The 20,673-nt window shown below is 38.2% G+C and overlaps 2 long non-coding RNA genes across 3 annotated transcripts in view; one reads left to right on the forward strand and one right to left on the reverse strand.

The window, feature by feature from the left end:
- Positions 1-20,673, forward strand: part of LOC102161945 (uncharacterized) — a 169,277-nt gene that overhangs the window by 22,157 nt on the left and 126,447 nt on the right. The window contains exon 3 of one of the 2 annotated variants that reach the window (XR_302539.3): positions 3,111-4,639. The exons of the other annotated variant lie outside the window; for it this stretch is intronic. This is a non-coding gene — a long non-coding RNA (uncharacterized LOC102161945). Of the gene's footprint in view, positions 1-3,110; positions 4,640-20,673 lie in introns of those variants that run through there. 2 annotated transcript variants of the gene reach the window in all.
- LOC146404877 (uncharacterized) overlaps positions 12,249-20,673 on the reverse strand; it is a 58,672-nt gene continuing 50,247 nt past the window's right edge. The window contains exons 5-6 of the long non-coding RNA XR_014842241.1: positions 14,150-15,976; positions 12,249-12,765 (exon numbers count right to left, since the gene is read on the reverse strand). This is a non-coding gene — a long non-coding RNA (uncharacterized LOC146404877). The remainder of the gene's footprint in view (positions 12,766-14,149; positions 15,977-20,673) is intronic.

Raw genomic sequence — 20,673 nt, forward strand, 5'->3', positions numbered from 1 at the left:
GCAACATATTCATAAATGGTGTAGTCCAGAGCTGAGACAAAAAGTCAAGGTCAGGAACAAGGTTGTGTTCACATTCAAACTCTGAAAGAATAACAGTCCAGAGAAGCAAAATAAGACAGAAGGCAAGAAGAAGTGCTGATGACATGGCCTTCTGAACCAGATCCAGCTCCAAAAACTGGAAACTGTAAGTCAACTGCTCAAGTATAGAGATTCCATTCTGTATATTCTCTGCCCTTTGACATAATATAGCATTACTTCTACTACTTACTTTTCCATTATTTTACAATGAAAGAAAAGGACAGCAAACATCCAAGTAATCATGGTATAGATTCAATAATTATTGCTATTTTGCCCTATTTGCCCTACTATCTAAATTTCTGTTGAACTCTTTCCAAGTGAGTTGCAGACATCATGACACTTCACTACTAAATACTTTATTTCACTTCTCCTGAGAATAAGCTCTCATGTTTAACAACAATATTACTAAAACACTAAAGAAAACTGGCAAAAATAATTCCCTAATAGCCAGTTCTTATTGAACTTCATCCAGTTGTCCCTAAAATGTCTCTGCTCCAACATTTTATTTTGACAACTGTCAAAGAGCAAAGCTGAAAGAATTTTACACTGCACTCATATACCCACCACCCAGATGGTGCTGTTAATTTTTTACTATGCTTGTTTTACTACGTCTTTACCTTTATCCATATGCATTCATTATCCATCAATCCATCTCATTTTTTTTTGGTATATTTCAAAGTAAAGAGCATCAGTAGTTTACCCTTAAATATTCTGTATGCAAGTTATTAGGTGGAGTTCAATATTTGTTTATTATTTTTTCTTTTGATGAGAAATTTACATACAAGGAAATGGATATTAAATCACATTTGCTGAGTTTTAATAAATACATATGTCTCTGTAACCCAAGTTCATATCAAGAAATAGAACATTACCAGGAATGTCTTTCATGATCCTTCCCAGTCACTCCTATCCCCAGTACTCCACTCTGGGATGGCAAGCTCTGTTCTGATGTTTTTTCACCATAGATTCTTTTTGCCCACTCCAGAACTTCATATAAACAGAATTATACAGTTTGTACTCTTTGGTATTAGCTCTTCTGCCATTCAAAATAATGCTTTTGAGAATCATCCATGTTGTTGCATAAATCAGTAGTTCATTCCTTTTATTTCTGAGAAATAGTCCATCTGGATTGTTTCTAGGCTTTGGCTATTATAGGTATACTTTCTATGAAAATTCTTGTACAAATGCTTTCTTTTTGTGAACATATGGATCCAGCATTGCAGTGAGCCGTGGTATAGGTCGCAGATGTGGCTTGGATCCCACGTTGCTGTGCCCAGGAACTTCCATATGCCCCAGGTGCGACCCTAAAAAGCAAAAAACAGCAACAAAAAAAAGAGGAATTGTTGGGCCCTACACTAGATATGTGCTTAGTTTTATAAGAAACTTCCAGTCCTTTTTGCAGAGTGAATGTACTATCTTACACTCCTATCAACAATGTATAAAACTTTCAATTGCTTTGTTTTCCCTTTTTTTTTTTTTTTACCATTTCTGCTTTTATCTGTTTAAATTCCTTCCTTCTACTTACTCAGGGTTTTTTTCATTCTCCTTTTTCTCTGCCGTTTAAAGGGATTCTCAATTATTGATTTTAACTTTTCTATTCTAACATAAGGATTTCAAGTTATGACTTTCCTTATAAGCATTGCTTTAGCTGCTTTCTATAACTTTTTTGTTGTCGTTGTTGTTGTTGTTGTTGTTGCTATTCCTTGGGCCGCTCCCGCGGCATATGGAGGTTCCCAGGCTAGGGGTCGAATCGGTGCTGTAGCCACCGGCCTACGCCAGAGCCACAGCAACTCGGGATCCGAGCCGCGTCTGCAACCTACACCACAGCTCATGGCAACGCCGGATCGTTAACCCACTGAGCAAGGGCAGGGACCGAACCCGCAACCTCATGGTTCCTAGTCGGATTCGTTAACCACTGCGCCACGACGGGAACTCCTGCTTTCTATAACTTTTGATCAGTACTTTTGTTGCTAATAGTTTCAAGTATTTCCTAATTTCTTTTGTGATTTACTTCACCCACAAATTATTTAGAAGTGTTTTAATTTCCAAAATGTTGGGGACTTCCTATATACCTTATTATTATTGATTTAAAATTTGGTGACATGATGATCAGAGAATATATTCTGCACAATTTCAGTTTTCTTTTTTGAACTTTTTTTTTTTTTTTTTTTTTTTGTCTTTTTGCTATTTCTTGGGCCGCTCCCACGGCGTATGGAGGTTCCCAGGCTAGGGGTCGAATCGGTGCTGTAGCCACAGGCCTACGCCAGAGCCACAGCAACTCGGGATCCGAGCCGCGTCTGCAACCTACACCACAGCTCACGGCAACGCCGGATCGTTAACCCACTGAGCAAGGGCAGGGACGGAACCCACAACCTCATCGTTCCTAGTCAGATTCGTTAACCACTGCGCCACGATGGGAACTCCCTTTTTTGAACTTTTAAGGCTTATTTTTTGGCTCAAAATATGGTCAGTCTATCTTGATGAGCATACCATGTACACTTGAAAAGAATGTTTATTCTTTAATATTGGGTATAATGTTTTATACATATCAGTTAGGTCAAGATGGGTGATAGTTTTGTTTATATCTTCTATATCTTTACTGATTTTTTTGCCTTGTTTGCCTATTCATTGATGAGAGAAGAGTCTAATCTCCAACTATGACTTTAGAATAATCTGTTTCCCTTTTCTTCTGTCAATTTTCAGCTCATGTATTTTGAAGCTCCAAAATGCATTTTACAGCTTCCCTTTCCAAAATGCATATAATCAAATATTCTTACCAAACTGTTTAACCAGAATCTCATCAAGCCTTTAGACCTATTTAATTTCCTTCCCTGAAGAGGAAAAATTTAAATAAAATTATGAGGAAATAATCAGGTATATCCAGAATAAGGGACAGTTTACACAAGCTAACTGGCAAGTTCTCTTCAAAACATTAATGTTAATGTCATAAAAAGGAAGTGATTAGGAGTACTGTCCTACCTAATAGGACTTAGAGCATATATCAACTAAATGCAATTTTCTCTTTTAAACAGCTAATCATTTTTGCATAAACAACCAAGACTTGAGAGACATACTGTTATAAATGTGCCACTTGAATATTAGAAAGGAAATATAGCCCACGTTACATAGTACTGAGTGCACAAAGATGACAAGGCTGGTTGGCGACCAGGAGATCAACCTAATCCAAGAAAGAGTGCTTCATGCAGTTTCCCTGCTGGATCTATGGCATCAGAGTGTAGTGGAACTTTGTGTGATGGTGATGGAGGTGTAGAAAAGGAAGTCTCACTATATCCATTCATATCATAATTCTCTCTCCATTGGAAGCCACCAGCTACCAGAAAGGAAAGCATAGTTCATGTAAGCTGCTCCTAGCTTGGTTTTTGTCGTGTATACCATACTGGGCCACTATGATCCCTACTTCATGAGTGAAGGATTGGTTCCCCTCCTACTGGGAAGGTTGTTAGATGACAGCTCTCTGCAGAGAGCCCTCCTGGCAAAATGCCTCAACAGAAAAGAACTGTGTCACCGAAGTCACTGCCCCTTCCTAAGGCAGGCTGTACTCAGTGACTGGTCAACCTAGATAAAGAGTCTACTCCCTCACTCCAATTTGGCACAACTCTAAAGGACCGTGCCAGCCTCCGAGCTTCCCATGGGGTTGGCGAGCCCTCATTAGATGGAACCACAGCCAATCCCTCCCTCTGCCATATCCTTCTTGTTCCATTCCTTCCACACTGCTTGATCTCAAGGATACTCCCTAGTTCCCCTCCTGTGTGTTGATCTCCTTCTTAGAGTCAGTTTCCTGGAGAATCCAACCTGCAGTAAGATTACACAGCAAATTGCCATTGAAGGGCTCACAATATTTTCATCGGTGGTGTTTCTATAGAAATCAGATTTACTCAGATTTTGCAGAAGGAGAACTCACGGCACAAAATTTCTGTGATTTTCTTGAGATCATCCGAGGTGCCAACATTGTGCGAAGGCACTGTGCCAAGGCATGTTCAAAAGCCATACAAGAATGCTGCCAAATTTTTTCTCTGTAGAAAATATATTTTTGCTGCAACAGAGTAAAATTCACCATTCCAGCTGTGTGTGCCAGATGGAATGTTAAGAGGGGTTTGCAGAGTGGGGTGCAGAGTAGGGAGTAACAAGTTTAGAACAAGTGTTAAGAAGCGGAATATTCAAAGAAAGATAGTGTGTTTACTGGAAATGTGATATACTCCCTTCACGAGTATAGATGGGAACGTGGGCAGGACAGTAAATCTACTGAAACAGCAACACCATGCTAAAGGCTAACACTGACTATTGCAGTAACTGTGGATGGCTTTAGACGTGCTACAAAAAATGGCTTTACAGTATGAGTAGTTACGTGGATGTTTCTGCTGTCCAGTTAATATTTGGAGATTTGCCATCAAAATCGCCAGCTTCAAAAGTCAGCATTGAATGTGAAAAAGTTGAGACGCCTGAGCTGTAGATTAGAATCTAGGAAATAAGCGCTACTCCCCTGCATCTTTGAGTTCTGTCTGCACCCTTAAGTTAAAATAGAAAAGCAGGTAAAATTTTTGAATTGAGTCTTGTGTTGTTTCCTAATAAAATTAAGCATATTGGAATTCCAAGCCTATTATACTTAGGATTGCTAATCAGAGGAGAATATCAAGTGGGGTGTTTACTTAAGAAAAGCGAAACCAGAATTCAGTGGCCCTAGACCTGTTCAGCATAAGATGTGGATCCCATAGAGTGAATTAAAACATGGCACTTCATTTTGACACTATCTACACTGCCTTTCTATTTTCTTTTCTCTTTAAGTTTGTTGGCACATTTCTTCCAGCAGAGTCTATCAGCTCAGCACACAAAGCCTTCTCTGTACTCCTGAAAATAAAGTATTGATAAGCCCAAACGAATCAGATGAGACAGGTTTCTGGTTCTTTCTGGCATCAATGACATCCATTTTTCAAAAGGTCTGTAGCTGGGGCTCGAGAGTCACATGTTGAACTACTGTATTCTATGACTTTTTGGCAAATCTGCAACCGTTTCACACAGACTAAAGCCAGAAATCTGCTTAAGACTGGGTGCAGTAATGACCCTAAATTCATCATGTAACCACACAACCCTTTATTTCATGCAAGCTAGTGAAAAGTCACAAAATTCACTTAGTTCTCGCTTTTCAAGATACTTAAAACAAAGGAAATATTTTTAACTATGAAGTCAAAAGTGGAGGGGAGTTTTAAATCTCTGCAACTTCTTATCTGCAGTACCTCCTGATTTCTCTTCTAACAGGCTGGTCATTAATGCAGCTGGCAGCTCCAACTTCTCCTGGAGGAGAATGTAACCCAGGGCAGCCAACCAGAACTTGAAATTCTCTGGGTTTTGTCACTTGCAGTTAGCATTGCAGCCTTTTCTAAATTTAGGATAGTGAAAAATATGAAAGAGTGACCTGGCTGCAAAGCCTCATCAAGCTTTGGGGCCGGGGGGTGGGGGGGAGGCAGTCAACAACACTGGATTGTAAAGGTCAATGATGTGAACATTTCAGAGCTTCCTCATGGTTCAACACTAACAAAAGAAAATGACATAGTGAACTAGGCTTGCTTTGCAGAACAGAATGCAGATGTGTTCACTTGCATTTTTTAGCTTCCTTTTCTAATGCTTCCAGTATAGTTTATGGATTCATAGCACATGCATATGTCAACTTGTGGCTCTAAAGAATTAGTTTCACTTTATCCAATGTGTTGCTAAACCTCTCAGGGAATTCGTGGTCTAGTGTGATGGGCTGACATAGCACTAATTTAATTCAGATTCTTTTTCATACTGTCACAATTTAACTATTACAGCATTGTTTGGGGGAATTCAGATAGGGTTATTTAATGAAAGAAAAATGACAAGTAAGACATTCTTTAGCTATCCTTGGTTCCAGCCAGTTCCTCACCCTTTATATCCAACAGGTTATCAGGGTCTGAAGACCATACTTCAGTCCAGTGACTGGCATCTCCCCTCTCCCCACTGCTGTTGCCTTAGTTCAGATCTTTCTGGTTTTCCCCAGATCCCTCACAGTGACCTCCTATCTGGTCTCCCTTTTTCCAGAGTCTCTCTGCCTGAAACCAAGGTTCATTCTGATCTGATCGTGTCACTCCCTTCCTAGAATAGGAAAAAAAAAAAATGTGGCTTTATGGGAGTACAAAAAAGTTCTGGCTCCATAAAATTGTTTGAATGAATTAATTCACCACAGTCTACAACCTTATCCTCAGATCCATAAGCTCAGAAACTTTGCGTGACATCTCGGCCATGGATCCATATTAACTAATCCTGCAAGATTCATGTAAGAACCAAAATTGTCAGCATATTAATTTTCATTGAAACATAACTGCTAGACAAGCCCTAATCCTCATTTTGGCCCAAGCTGCATATTACTCCCCTAGAAGCAGAGTTACATGAAAAGCCATTTTTATATTAAGCTTCTTTATGGCCATGGAGTCCACTCAGGAGAGTGAGTTGTTTGGCCATTTGGGGCCTTAGAGAATGATGGTTCTGGCTGTGACCACATCATTGCTAGTACGTGCATCACACACAGGGAGCTCTCTCCCAAGACTTTGCTTTATTGGGCTTCAGTTTTCCACACCAAGCTGACCAGCCATTTTCTGTTGGCACAGAACAGAGGATTAAGTTTCCACATTTTGCATAGACTTCATGCCATTTCCCAGAGACTGACTCTCCCTTGGAATTCTGAGAGAGATTCTGGAAATCTTCAATAACAAACTCACTAATGGGTCCAACTAGTTCTTACTTCATTCTCTCCATAACCAAACACATTCCATCAATGTCTTCTCACAGGATAGCTTTATTTCCAACTTTTGGGGTCTCTCTCTGTCATCCCTTAAAATCTGGCCCCAAACCACCTCATCTTCAGCTACCCCCATACATTCTTTCTCTCCAGACACACTAAGCTCTCCTCCCTTCCCCTTTCATGCTGGAGCAGTAGGCTTCTTAGGCTGCAAGCCACAGAAACTGTTTCTGGTTAACTTAAGGAGAGAAGGGATTTACTAGGTCATATGGGGCTTAGAGCATCAAGAAAAACCAGGTTGTAGAAAGAATAGAAACCAGGGCAGGGCTGAGAACCTAGATCAGGCGAGGATAGCTGGACTATCTCTTTGGGGAGACTCCATGAGAAGGAATCAGCTCCAGCCACTTCCTACTCTGCTAGAGGTTCACAAGCCCTCAGTCCCACACCTTAGCTTGGGGAGGGCATGGCACCTTTACTAGTGGACCCCCAAGACAGTTCAGAATGACAGGGATAATTTATAAAAAGAAAGGCAGAATCCCAGAACTAAATATTACAGTAAAGGCTGTAGGGAGCAAGGTTGATTGAGAGTAGGTAAACTGGGGAACCAAAGTATGAAGTTGCACCTAAGATCAGAGAGCAGAAATGCACAGGTGCACAAGTAATTTGAAGTCAAAAGAGGAAACATCCAGGGAGGCAATATACTGTATGGAGAGGAAACGGGAGAGATGGGGAGAGGGAAAAGGAGGAGTATTTTAGTCTATGTTAAGTGGTTCACGGAAATTTTACATGTGGTAAGAAAAGTGTACTACTTAATAACTGAAAAGTTGAAGATGGAGTGAATTTAAAGAACAGAGTCTTACGCAAATTCAAGAAATTAATATTTGCAGCTATATTTAAAGTCCCAGCTCTTCAAAAAGGGCTTCAGAGCACAAAATTCTGGCCTGGCTACTCTTCCACACTAGCTCTCTTCACCAATATTGCTTATTTTTTATTCCCTCAAATGCCAGCTCTCTCCCATCTCAGAGGCTTTGCCCATGTGGTTACCTTTGCTAGAGTCTTCTTCACTTCTTGTGTTATTTAGTCAGTGTTCTCCAGAGAATGGAATTGGCAGGCAATATCTCTATCTCTTCCTCTCTATCTATAAACCTATATCTAGAGAGATTTAAGAAATTGGCTTACCTGATTATGGGGACTGGGAAACCCAAAATCCAAGGGTAGGCCAGCAGGCTGGAAACTCAAGTAGTTGCTGCAGTCCTGAGTCCAAAGATTGGAAACTCAGGCAGAATTTCTGTGTTGCAGTCTAAAGGCAGAATTTTAATCCCTTCCTCTTTAGGAGACCTTAGTGTTTATTCTTAAAGCCTTCAAGTGATTGCATGAAGCCCACCCTGTTTTGGAAGGTAATCTGCCTGAATCAAAGTCTACTAATTTAAAAATGAACCATATCCAAAAATAACCTTCACGTTATCATCTAGACTGGCATTTATCCAAACACCTGGGCACCATAGCCTAGCCAAGGTGACATGTAGCTATCACACTTCTGCTTCCTGTCCCCCTACCCACCCACACCTCACCTGCCTTGATTAATGCCACCTCCTTCATGTTTCAGCTCAAACCTCAGTTCCCTGTGGAAAATTTCTTTAACCCCTTCAACCCCCCCACCCACCCCATGGACAGCACCTCTGGACCTTTTCTTCTTAGCACTTGCCCCAGCCAGTGGTTAACAGGGTTGTGTTGCGGGGGAGTGTATATTAAAACAGTGTAACTATTTACTACTCTCTGTCTCACCCCACTGAAATATTAGCCCCATAAGTTTAGACTGTTTTTCTTATTATCCTGTCCCTAGTGCCAAGCATAGTGCTTCCACTTCATAGCCACTCATATATTTTTATTGAGTGAATTAATAAAGAAGTTCCGAAAAATGGGATTGAGCTTTGTGATCATAGCACATTTATTGACTTTCAAAGGTTAAAACAGCCAGACATCAGCAGGAGCTTTTGCTTACTCCCTGACTTTATTCCAATTTCCTACAAGGAGATTCATGTAGAATGTTTTTCCAGAAGTTTAATACAGGGTGTTTAAACTCGTGGGATTGTGCCCAGCTTGACAAGTAATACGTTCTAGTTTTCTCTTTCCTTTTATTCCTAATCTCATGGATGATAAAGATAAGAAGGACTCTTTTGTGTATAAGGAGCCTTCTTCCTCTGGTGAGCGAACTTCACTAGGTTCAGCAGGCAGAGATGTTGTGATGAATTGAAGGGCTCAAGAAAACATCTTAAAGCCTGTGGAATGAGACTGCCATTACCCGGGAATCATCTAAATACATACAGCTTTTTATCATAGATAATGGATTTGTTAAGCATGCTTGGAATAGTCTCCATTCTTAAATAGCTATGAATAATTGCAATATTTGTAAATTACTATACATTAGTAGGCTAAACAGGCACACTAGAGTCAAATTAATTCATTAACACTTTCAGAATACTGATCTTACAGGTTAAGACCCAGGAAAACTGAATTGATACAGCCATAAATATAAAACAAACTAACAAAAAAAAAACAGTAAGATGCCTTCCCTAAACAAAATACTACCAGCTTTCTTTTTGTCTTGATGATTTAGTTTGTTGAGACAAAAAACCTTTTATCCCTTTGGGTATCTTCTACAAATCCCACAGCCAGTCCTTAACTTTCTCAAAACAAGCTCTTCCAGGCTTTCCATTTTCCCCTCCTATTTTTTCCCTACATTTCTTCCAGATTTTTAGGTAACAAGGCAAGATAATAAGTCTAGACACTATATTGTTTTTATACTATATTTGAAAGACTACATCTGAAAACTCATTTTGGATGTTGCCTTCAATAATAAAATATTTAGTATGCATTATAACTATCATTTGAAAACAAACATATACCAGACACAGATGAGGCAGTGAACAAAATATATGTACAGAATGGATGACGGAGTCCTTTTTCAACAAGACATGAGATGCCTAAGAAATAAAAGGCCATCTTTGTCCTCATAATCGAATTGTTATGGGCTAAAGCAGGGGTGGAGGGCTCCATTGATTACACTGGAGTGTTAGAAATCCAAAGCAATATAGGAGAATATTGTTCACACGTCCACAGATTCATTTCTAAGCTTAAAAATCTCTAGGACAGTGGACTGGACATGACAAACTTCTGGGGAATTAAGGAGGCTGCAGGGGGAGTGACCCATAAAGTCTAAGAGAGCTTTTAGAGCAAGAGGTTAGGAGCTAGAGGTGAGAGTGCAGAGCTGGAAAGAAGGAGAGCAGCAGGTAAAATATGAGGTTGTGAATAAGGACAGTGGACACTTGGACTGGTCCTTACACACTTGGCTACAGAGGAAAAGAAACATTGCTTGGAGAGTCATAAGCTTATTGTTCAAAAATTCAGATGTGGAGGTTCTTAGTTGCAAAAGGCTAAGAGGAGGTCTAGTGAACAACTAGCAAATCAGCCCAGGAAATAACAGAAACTGTTGTCGGGGAAATCAAGAGTGGAATCAATAAAAAATTCTTTACTCTGTCTCTTATTAGTTTTTGACTCAGGGAAAGAAAAAAAAAAAAAAACTTTAGAAGTAGCCCCTGACTCAGAACTACAGTGAACCAATTATAAAAATGTTTCACCAGCGCTGGTTGGGTACAGACTGTAGCCTAGGAAAGTGGGATGTGTTCTGGTAAAACAAATATTTACCAGTAAATTATCTGTGTTTATTTTCAAGGGTAATTACATATTTTATGCATGCTTTCAAGGGATGTAGGTTATCTTCATGTGATACATCAAGGTGATGAACCGTATCTAAAGATCCACCCAAATGATTTCTAAATGCACACATGTAAAGTGAATAGCCATGTGAAAGAAACTCACCCTGGAGGGTTCACATGGCACCATGGGTTTGAGCCCTCCTTTAAGAGTCTTCAGAACAATAAACCATGATGGTCTAATGCAAACCAGAAATTCACAAGCACAGTCTTTCTGCAGTTTACTTACACTCCATTCATAGCTGGAAAGCTAGCATTTCAAAAGTCAGGGTGGATGTTTCTATTTGGAAAAGCCTTGGTTTTGAACAGCAAAAGAAAAGGGCGGAGGTGGGGTGGGGGGGAGGGTGTTGCAGCAAAATGATATTGCAAAGACAATTAAAGGAATTGGACAAGGCAACATGAGTTTTGGGGGGTTTTTTAATTGATTTTTAAGTTCCCTTTGCCCAGATGTGAAAATCAGGTTTCTTTCATTAAATTTTGTGTTAGAAAGATGAGTAATAGGCGCTGCACAGCCAGAGCTAAAATTTGAATTTACTTGTCTAGGGTTCACTCGCAAAGACGTTGAAATATCCAAAAAGATAAGCTTTATTTTTTTTTCCCATAAAATCTGGACATAAAAACCTAGACAGATCACTTGGTTTCTCAGAAGAAAAATCAAATTTTATTTCCCAAAAGGATGGTAGATACTATTTCAATCATTAATATGTTGGTAAGGGCTGTATTTCGGGTACTGTGAATGTGTTTCCGTGCAGAATATATGCGTGTTTAACTACAATGGCTGACACTGAGTGCTCACTACACGGGATGCATACACTTCCCACCTATGTTCTAATCTTCCCAACTACCCAGTAAGGGTAGTACTCTCATTATCTATGCTTTACAAAAGAGACACTGAAGCAACTTTGCCAAAGGAAACCTCTGGATAGGGCAGAGCTGGGATTTGAACCCAAACGGTCTAACTCTTCTTAACCAGTGTGATAGATGTCTTCTGAATGAGGGCTTCAAAATAGCTTATCTAGAAGTTCCCACTGTGGTGCAACAGAATCTGTGGCATCTTAGGAGCACTGGGACACAGGTTCAATCTCCAGCCCATCACAGTGGATTAAGGATTCCACATTGCCGATGCTGTGGCTTAGGTGGCAACTGTGGCTCAGATCAGATCCCTGGCCCAGGAATTCTGTATGCCACAAGGTAACCAAAAAAGAATTTTTTCTTTTTTTTTTTTTTTCTTTTGGAAAAAAAAATAACTTCTCTATAATGCTAATGAATGTATCATTTTAAGAACAGAAATACCACTACCCAACTGGCAAGTAGCATGTCAATTTGACTGGCCATGCACCATGAATTCAATGTAGTTGCTCTAAAGAGTTCAAATAAGTAGAAAGTGTCAAGAAGACTCAATATGACCAATGGCTAAATGGTTTGTCTAAATGAAATCATTGCCCACATATCCCCAAAGTTTATTTTCTAAGTTATCTGATGATGCTTTAGAGCTGGCATTGTGTAGACCACTTAAGGAAAGGTGAGCACATCTTAGTCATAGTGATGGTTGATTAACCTCTCCACCTTCACCCCAGTCTCCTGTTTAGAGGTTCAGTCACACAAAAAACAGAAGGTAAGGCCAGTGGTCATTCTTTTTTTTTTTTTTTTAATGGCAAATATTCATCAATGTCAAAAGCTGGGAGGAATAATTAGTTATTTATTAGTTAGAATTTATTTATTTCTTTTACCAATTATTGAAAAGGGCTCTATCTATGCAATAACATATATGAGTTTTTAGGCTTTCTAGTAGATTCCCCTGTATAGTAGATACCTAAACTTAGGTAATAACATCTTCAAGTATCAGCTCAAATAATCAAATTATTGGTTTTTCCTAACCTGTCAAATTATTTTCACAACAAAGCAGGAGTTCTGGTGTGAAGTCATCTGGGTTTACTAATTTCCCCTCTGCTTTTTGAGAATAGTTTCTATAACAATGCAAAATGAAAGTCTGGGAGTAATATTTTAAAAAGACAAGAGAATTCATATTAACTTGAATGTATCGGCCAATATTTCAGGAGTACAGTAGACAGTCATTCTGGCCATCCAACAGAAATCTTCTCTATTCCTGACAAAATGTCATTCAGTCAAAGAGAATCAGGCCTAGAATGAGAAAAAAAAAGTTCTTTAGGAAATAAATTATTAGTATTTTCCATGTGGGGAAAGAAGCCCATTTCTATGTTTAGAATGAAGTGAAAAAGCCAACAAGTGCAAAGCTTGTCAATCTATCAAAATGTCAAAATCCATCATTTTAGACATGAAACTACATATATCACTTTGAGCTTCTTGGCTTTTACACTGCCCAACAGGGTCCAATTGATCTTGATCCAGAAAATTAACAATGATGTAAATGTAAATATTCCTATATATCAGCAGTAAATGGATTTATGCTTTCTCCCCACAGCCAGGAAGTGTCCATTTTTCCAAGGTTCTATGACAGCCTTAGGACAGAACTGTGATTCATATTTATTAGATTTCCCCTCTCCAACTAAACTTAATTTAAAATAATTATGTGAGATCCTGCTGTGTAGCACTGAGAACTATGTCTAGATACTTACAATGGAACATGACAATGGAAGAAAATAGTATGTATACATGTATGTGTAAATGGGTCCCCATGCTGTACAGTGGGAAAAAAAATTGTGTTGGGGAAATAACAATAAAAAAATAAATAATTTTTTTTTGGTCTTTTTGCTATTTCTTTGGGCCGCTTCCGCAGCATATGGAGGTTCCCAGGCTAGGGGTCTAATCGGAGCTGTAGCCGCTGGCCTACACCAGAGCCACAGCAACGCGGGATCCAAGCCACATCTGCAACCTACAACACAGCTCACGGCAACGCTGGATCATTAACCCACTGAGCAAGGGCAGGGACCGAACCCGCAACCTCATGGTTCCTAGTCGGATTCGTTAACCACCTGCGCCACGACGGGAACTCCAATAATTTTTTAAATAAATAAATAAAATAATTATGTGTATCCTGCTCTAAGCAGAGCTAATACATAGACAATTATTTACAAGAATAATTTATTTAAGGAATGATAGCTTATAATACAAGATGAGAAGTGTCTCTAGCATGCATTTATAAAATTATACATAGGTTTTAATACTTTTGCCTGATCTGAGTATGCATGTCCTTCTACTCTTAGAAAATTAGAAATTCTAAAATATAACCAAAACTGTTTTTAATAAAGGGCTGATATCAAAAAGAATTACAGAAATGAAGTTACTCAACACTAGAGTGATAAGAATGCAAGCTCAGGGTCTCTGTGGTCCAGAGGATACCCTGCCTGGGACTTGAGGTTCAGTGTCCACCCAGAAACATAAGGCATTGTTTTTAATCTCATGATAGGGCAGAGGTTAGAACTGGATCCCCTGCAAAACAAGGACTCCATAAGGGCAGGCTGGGATAGTAATGGGACAGCTTGTCACCTGTAAGGTTTCCAGGAAGAAGAGAAAGTTTATGTGAAAAGAAGGAAAAATCTCAAACCTGTGACTTTGGTGGATATGGGAGTTAAATTTGTATTACCTGTGTAATAAAGAAATAACATTCAAATGATGCAACTGACAAGGGCTTCATCTCTAGAATATACAAGCAACTTATACAACTCAACAGCAAAAAAGCCAACAATGCAATTGAAAAATGGGCAAAAAACCTGAATAGACATTTCTCCAAGGAAGATATACAGATGGCCAACAAACACATGAACAAATGCTCAACATCCCTGATTATTAGAGAAAGGCAAATCAAAACTACCATGAGATACCACCTCATGCCAGTCAGAATGGCCATCATTAATAAATCCACAAATAACAAGTGCTGGAGGGGCTGTGGAGAAAAGGGAACCCTCCTGCACTGTTGGTGGGAATGTAAGTTGGTACAACCACTATGGAGAACAGTATGGAGATACCTCAGACCTATAGAACTACCATATGACCCAGAAATCCCACTCTTGGGCATATATCCAGACAAAACCTTCCTTAAAAAAGACACATGCACCTGCATGTTCATTGCAGCTCTATTCACAATAGCCAAGACATGGAAACAATACAAATGTCCTTTGACAGATGATTGGATTAGGAAGATGTGGTACACACACACACACACACACACACACACACACTGGAATACTACTCAGCCATAAAAAATAATGAAATAATGTAATTTGCAGCAACATGGATGGAACTAGAGACTCTCATCCTGAGTGCAGTAAGTCAGAAAGAGAAAGACAAATAGCATATGATAGCACTTATATCTGAAATCTAATATAGGGCACAAATGAACCTTTCTATAGAAAAGAAAATCATGGACTTGGAGGATAGACTTGGGGTTGCCAAGGGGGAGGGGGAAAGAGTGGGATGGATGGGACGTTTGGGGTTAACACATGCAGACTATTGCCTTGGAATGGATTAGCAATGAGATCTGCTGTGTAGCACTGGGAACTATGTCTGGTCACTTACGATGGAGCATGACAATGTGAGAAAAAAGAATATAAACATGTATGTGTAACTGGGTCACCATGCTGTACAGTAGAAAATTGACAGAGCACTGTAAACCAGCTATAATGGAAAAAAATAAAAATCATTATTAAAAAAAAAAGAAATAGCAAACTGAAAAATTAACAAAAAAAAGTCATGGACCATTGAAACCCTGGGGCTCCCAATAGAAACAAATTTAAAATTCCCTGTAGAGAAATGTTCACAACATGATCACAAGAAGTCCATGTTAAAAACACCACACTGAAGATGAGCTCACAATGCAAAAAATACTTAAAAATTACTTGTACTGAGGGAAAATCAACAGATATGACAAACAGGGTCATCAGGAATCCTAGAACTGAACAACAGAAGAGAGAAGAATCTAAGAGACAAAATAACAGCATTAAAAAGATTACAAAAGGCAATAAAATTAGGAAGCAGCAACTAAAAAATGTAAATATTCATTTAGAGATTTTAAAACATGCTTCTAAATCATTCATAATTAATGAAGACACCGTGCTAGAAATTTTAAATACTTGAAATTGAATAATAATGAAAATATAATGTAAAATCTGTGAGATGTAGCCAAGGAAACATATATACTTTAAATACATATATTAGGGGAAAAAAAAGAATAGTAATGAACCCAGCAACTCAAGAAGTGAAAAGAGGAATTCCCACCGTGATGCAGTGGAATCTGAGGCATCTCTGTAGCATCAGGACACAGGTTCTATCTCAAGTCAGGCACAGTCGATTAAAGGATCTGGTGTTGCCTCAGCTGTGCTGTAGGTTGCATCTTCAGCTTGAGTCTGATACCTGGCCCTAGGAACTCCATATGCTTCAGGGTGGCCAAAAAAAGAAAAAAGAAGAAGAAGAAGTTAAAAGAACAACAGAGTAATAAGCTTAAGAGAAAGCATAAAAGCAGAACTTAATATAAGAGAAAACAAAGAAATACTAGAATTGATAAATAAAACAAATGGATTTCCAGGAGAAAAACAAACACACAAAGGAAATGTAAATCTCTAGAAGACTTATGAAGAAAAAAAATATTACCAATAAATATTAGTAATAGAGATATAACTATAGCTAGAATGGAGAGATTTTAAAGCATATGATATGTGAAACTTTATGCCAATAAATGCAAAACTTGAATAAAAATTCTAGAAGAATATAAATTACCAGCATTGACTAATGAACATAATGGAAAACCAGCATAACCCTACATAAACTTTAAAAGTGATCAGTAAAGGGAGTTCCCTGGTGGCCAAGTGAGTTATGGATCTGGCATTGTCACTGCTATGGCTCAGGACACTGCTGTGGCTCAGGTTCTACCCCTGGTCCTAGAACTTCTGCATGCTGCAGGCATGGCCAAAAAACAAAACAAAAAATTTTTAAAGTGATCAATAAAGATCTAACCACAAAAATAAAAGCCTCCAAAGTTTTATAAGCAACTTTTACCAAATCTTCAAATAGCAGATAAATCATATTTTATATAAATGATTCAGAGTTTAGAAAAAGAGATAAAAGTCCACTATTTTATTAAACTAGTATAACTTTAATACTAAAACTAGCTAAGAAATGTATGGGGAAAAAATCATTGACTAATTCATCAGTACTAACAAATAAATAAAATACTAACAAAATAAATCCAATTATGTGTGTGCACACGTGTGTATTAAATTATGACCAAGTAGGGTTTATCCTAGATATGTAAGGGTAATTCAACTGTTAGTAATATATTAATACAACTTACCCCTTAAACAAACACAGAATCATCCCAATACATGCCCATCCCCAAAAGACAGCCAATAAATTTAACATTAGTTCATGGTTAAAAAGAAAAATATGCTCTTAGAAAAGTAGGAATAGAAGGAAATAACCTTAATCTAATACATGGTGCTTCATTACAGTGAACATCGTACTTAATTTGTGAAGTCTTAGAAGCAATTTACTTAAGATTGGGAACAAGATAAGGATGGCTATTATTACACATTCTGCTCATTATAGTATTGGTGGTTCCAACAAGTGCAGTAAGATAAAAAAAGTGAGAAATTAATAATTAGAAAAATTATTATTTGCCAATTATTTATTTACATAGAGAAAAACAAGAAAATATACAAAAGCAAGTATAAAAAAGTTGCCTAGTTAAAAAATTATTACATAAATGTATTATTTACAGGCAATGACCATGGAGAAAATTTTTTTTTAATTATTAAAATGCACATTGATTGGTGACTTTTTTTATATATAATTTTTTTTTATTTTCCCACTGTACAGCAAGAGGGTCAGGTTATCCTTACATGTATACATTACAATTACATTTTTCCCCCCACCCTTTCTTCTGTTGCAACATGAGTATCTAGACAAAGTTCTCAATGCTATTCAGCAGGATCTCCTTATAAATCTATTCTAGGTTGTGTCTGATAAGCCCAAGCTCCCGATCCCTCCCCCTCCCTCCCCCTCCCATCAGGCAACCACAAGTCTCTTCTCCAAGTCCATGATTTTCTTTTCTGAGGAGATGTTCATTTGTGCTGGATATTAGATTCCAGTTATAAGTGATATCATATGGTATTTGTCTTTGTCTTTCCGGCTCATTTCACTCAGGATGAGATTCTCTAGTTCCATCCATGTTGCTGCAAATGGCATTATGTCATTCTTTTTTATGGCTGAGTAGTATTCCATTGTGTAGATATACCACCTCTTCCGAATCCAATCCTCTGTCGATGGACATTTGGGTTGTTTCCACGTCCTGGCTATTGTGAATAGTGCTGCAATGAACATGCGGGTGCACGTATCTCTTTTAAGTAGAGTTTTATCTGGATAGATGCCCAAGAGTGGGATTGCGGGGTCATATGGAAGTTCTATGTATAGATTTCTAAAGTATCTCCAGACTGGTCTCCATAGTAGCTGTACCAGTTTACATTCCCACCAGCAGTGCAGGAGGGTTCCCTTTTCTCCACAGCCCCTCCAGCACTTGTTATTTGTGGATTTATTGATGATGGCCATTCTGACTGGTGTGAGGTGGTATCTCATGGTAGTTTTGATTTGCATTTCTCTTATAATCAGCGATGTTGAGCATTTTTTCATGTGTTTGTTGGCCATCTGTATATCTTCTTTGGAGAAATGTCTATTCAGGTCTTTTGCCCATTTTTCCATTGATTGATTGGTTTTTTTGCTGTTGGGTTGTATAAGTTGTTTATATATTCTAGAGATTAAGCCCTTGTCAGTTGCATCATTTGAAACTATTTTCTCCCATTCTGTAAGTTGTCTTTTTGTTTTCTTTTGGGTTTCCTTTGCTGTGCAAAAGCTTTTCAGTTTGATGAGGTCCCATGGGTTTATTTTTGCTCTAATTTCTATTGCTTTGGGAGACTGACCTGAGAAAATATTCATGATGTTGATGTCAGAGAGTGTTTTGCCTGTGTTCTCTTCTAGGAGTTTGATGGTGTCCTGTCGTATATTTAAGTCTTTCAGCCATTTGGAGTTTATTTTTGTGCATGGTGTGAGGGTGTGTTCTAGTTTCATTGCTTTGCATGCAGCTGTCCAGGTTTCCCAGCAATGCTTGCTGAATAGACTTTCCTTTTCCCATTTGATGTTCTTGCCTTCCTTGTCAAAGATTAATTGACCATAGGTGTCAGGGTTTATTTCCGGATTCTCTCTTCTGTTCCATTGGTCTGTCTGTCTGTTTTGATACCAGTACCACACTGTTTTGATGACTGTGGCTTTGTAGTATTTCTTGAAGTCTGGGAGAGTTATGCCTCCTGCTTGGTTTTTGTTTCTCAGGATTGCTTTGGCGATTCTGGGTCTTTTGTTGTTCCATATAAATGTTTGGATTGTTTGTTCTAGTTCTGTGAAAAATGTCATGGGTAATTTGATAGGGATTGCATTGAATCTGTAGATTGCTTTGGGTAGTATGGCCATTTTCACAATATTGATTTTTCCAATCCAGGAACATGGAATATCTTTCCATTTCTTTACATCTTCTTTGATTTCTTTGATTAAAGTTTTATAGTTCTCAGCATATAGGTCCTTTACCTCCTTGGTCAGGTATATTCCGATGTATTTGATTTTGTGAGATGCAATTTTAAAAGGTATCATATTTTTGTATTCCTTTTCTAATATTTCATTGCTGGTATACAGAAATGCAACTGACTTCTGAATGTTAATCTTATATCCTGCTACTTTGCTGAATTTATTAATCAGTTCAAGGAGTTTTGGGGTTGAGTCCTTAGGGTTTTCTATGTAGAGTATCATGTCATCTGCATTCAGTGACAGTTTTATCTCTTCTCTTCCTATATGGATGCCTTTTATTTCTTTTGTTTGTCTAATTGCTGTGGCTAAGACTTCCAAAACTATGTTGAAGAGCAGTGGTGAGAGTGGGCATCCCTGTCTGTTCCAGATTTGAGTGAGAAGGCTTTCAGTTTTTCTCCATTGAGTATTATATTTGCTGTGGGTTTATCATAAATGGCTTTGATTATATTCAGGAATGTTCCCTCTATACCCACTTTGGCGAGGGTCTTGATCATGAATGGATGTTGGACTTTGTCAAATGCTTTTTCTGCGTCTATTGAGATGATCATATGATTTTTGACTTTTTTTTGTTAATGTGATGTATGATGCTGATTGATTTGCGTATGTTGAACCATCCTTGTGAACCTGGGATGAACCCAACCTGGTCATGGTGTATAATTTTTTTGGTATGTTGTTGGATTCAGTTGGCTAAGATTTTGTTGAGAATTTTTGCATCTATATTCATCAATGATATTGGGCGATAGTTTTCTTTTTTGGTGGTATCTCTGTCTGGTTTTGGAATGAGGGTGATGGTGGCATCATAGAATGTCTTTGGGAGTATTCCTTCTTCTTCAACCTTTTGAAAGAGTTTAAGGAGGATGGGTACCAATTCCTCTTTATATGTTTGATAGAATTCACCTGTGAAGCCCTCTGGTCCTGGACTTTTATTTGTAGGGAGTGATTTTATGACCTCTTCAATTTCATTTCTAGTGATCGGTCTGTTCAGTTGGTCTGTTTCTGCTTGATTCAGTTTTGGCAAGCTGTAAGATTCTAGAAAATTGTCCATTTCTTCCAGATTGTCAAACTTGTTGCCGTATAGTTGTTCATAGTATTCTCTTATGGTTTTTTATACTTCTGCTGTATCTGTTGTGATTTCTCCTTTTTCATTTATAATTTTGATTATTTGGCTTCTTTCTCTTCCCTTTTGAGTGAGTCTGGCCAGGGGTTTGTCAGTTTTGTTCACCTTTTCAAAGAACCAGCTCTTGGTTTTATTAATTTTGTCTATTGTTTTTTGTGTCTCTATTTTATTGATTTCTTCTTTGATCTTTATAATTTCCTTCCTTCTGCTGACTTTAGGACTTTTTTGTTCTTCTTTTTCTAATTCATTTAGGTGGACGGTTAAGTTGTCAATTTGGGATCTTTCTTCTTTTTTGAGAAAGGCCTGGATTGCTATAAATTTCCCTCTGAGCACTGCTTTCGCAGCATCCCATAGATTTTGAGAGGTTGTGTCTTCATTATCATTTGTTT

This window comes from Sus scrofa, chromosome 3 (assembly GCF_054392235.1).
Source record: "Sus scrofa isolate SSC_HxYL_T2T_F1_AM1 chromosome 3, Sscrofa_HxYL_maternal_Yorkshire_Landrace_v2.0, whole genome shotgun sequence".
NCBI lineage: Eukaryota > Metazoa > Chordata > Mammalia > Artiodactyla > Suidae > Sus > Sus scrofa.